Source organism: Amphimedon queenslandica, unplaced genomic scaffold, assembly GCF_000090795.2.
Source record: "Amphimedon queenslandica unplaced genomic scaffold, v1.1 AMPQUscaffold_11626, whole genome shotgun sequence".
Classification (NCBI taxonomy): Eukaryota; Metazoa; Porifera; class Demospongiae; order Haplosclerida; family Niphatidae; genus Amphimedon; species Amphimedon queenslandica.
The window spans coordinates 8,869-10,642 of NW_003548132.1; the positions used below are offsets into that span (position 1 = coordinate 8,869).

Below are 1,774 nucleotides of genomic sequence, written 5' to 3' on the forward strand. Positions count from 1 at the left end.
GGTCTCTACTTGGGTCTGATTCATAACGATCTGAAGGTTATTGAGACTGACTATCCACGAGATGCTGAGCGATGTCTTAGTGAATGTTTAGCAAAATGGCTTAATGATGATACTGAAGCAACATGGGACAAACTAGCTATAGCTGCTGGTAAAGTAAAAACGACATCAGTTGCTGAATATGTAAGTGAGATTATAAATTAATTACTAATAATAATAAACTGATAATTAATATAGGATCAACAAAAGAGCTTTAATGGTATGCCAGGATTTGAAATTAATTAAAACTATAGTTACATTGTTACAGTAGAATAAACTTATAATTATTAGTAGTTGCTATTTTTAGTGTGCAATGCTGCTAAAACGTATATAACAAGATAGTTCTTAAGTACATTGTAGTTATTATACCATTCTTTATAATTAGCTACTTCATTATAGTTGAATTATATTATTTTAACATTTACTGTAATAAGCATTTATAGTAAAATGCTATTTCATTCTACCATGATGAAGTCAAGTCAGTCAACATTTTGTAAGTCAATTCTACAGCTAGGCATTTGTTTCATTGTTTCATGTTAATTCCTGCTTTATACTAATGGATGCTATTTAAGACAATGCTGGTGAATAAGGAAGCAGTTCCTGTCACAAGTAGTCAGTGTATATTGATATTTCCTGAATAGAGTCCAAATATACTTCCATAAAAGGAAAGACATCTTGGAAATGTTGACAGAATCTTGTCTACAGTACAAACACTACACTAACTAACCTTTAACAAAGCACATATAATGATTCACTGCAGTAGTGGGTGGAAGTTCCATTTAAAAATATGTACATTACATTTACATGTATGTGTTCACAATATTCATATCTAGAGCTAAGATTAGTTCCACCCAATGGTAGATACTATTATGATATCACAGTCACTATATGATTTTATGATGATGTCATTAATTAGTTATGGTAGCTACAGCATTAAAGTATTCCAATAATAGAATATCAACAGAATGAAGTACATGTACATGTACAGGTAATGGAACTGACTGTACACATAACTGCATGTACATGTATCTATGAAGCTTGTCTCTTCCTATCTATTTCTCAGTCTCACTCTTATAAAAATTACTCTCCAGCTGTAGAATGACCTGGTTGTGTATCATTGTCATTTACTACTAGTAATTTCTACTCCTCCATTCCACTGGATATCACTATGAGTGGATCTAACCTCTTGAGAAATGCAACAATAATAATAATAATAATAATAATAATAATAATAATAATGTTATTAAAGCAATAAGACAAGCAAACAACACGAGTAGTTCCAAGAAAGAGAGAGAGAGAGGAAGAATGATAAAGAGTATATTATAATCACAATATCAAGTCATAATTATTATTATTAATTATTATCAGTGGGTATTATTGTGTACTTTATTATCAGACAACGGTGCTTTGGGTGTTAGCAGCTGCTGATAATTCAAAGTTAATCTTAGCCCCGCCCCCTCCTCCTCCCCCACTGTGATTAGACCCAAAGGAATGAATAGAGTTACGATCCTCACCACCAGAAGTTAGATCATCAGCACTAGGAGATACCTTTAAAATAAAAGAACAATAATGTCTATCACTGTCTTTATGAATGTAGCATCTTGTCAGTGGATTTTCAAGATGCTCCAAGATTCAGCCAAATACGTCAAAAATTTTTACAAGAGAATTTTCTATTTTTACAATTTTTTCTGATACGCATACATGTACTTATGTTGCGTAGAAAGTTTGAGCTGATTCC

General features: G+C 31.9%; 1 long non-coding RNA gene across 1 annotated transcript; it reads left to right on the plus strand.

The window, feature by feature from the left end:
• Window positions 1–7: 7 nt before the first annotated feature.
• Window positions 8–440, plus strand: LOC109589114 (uncharacterized). The gene is made up of 2 exons (XR_002188533.1): window positions 8–180; window positions 235–440. It is a non-coding gene; the product is annotated as an uncharacterized LOC109589114 (long non-coding RNA).
• The last annotated feature ends 1,334 nt before the right edge of the window (window positions 441–1,774 follow it).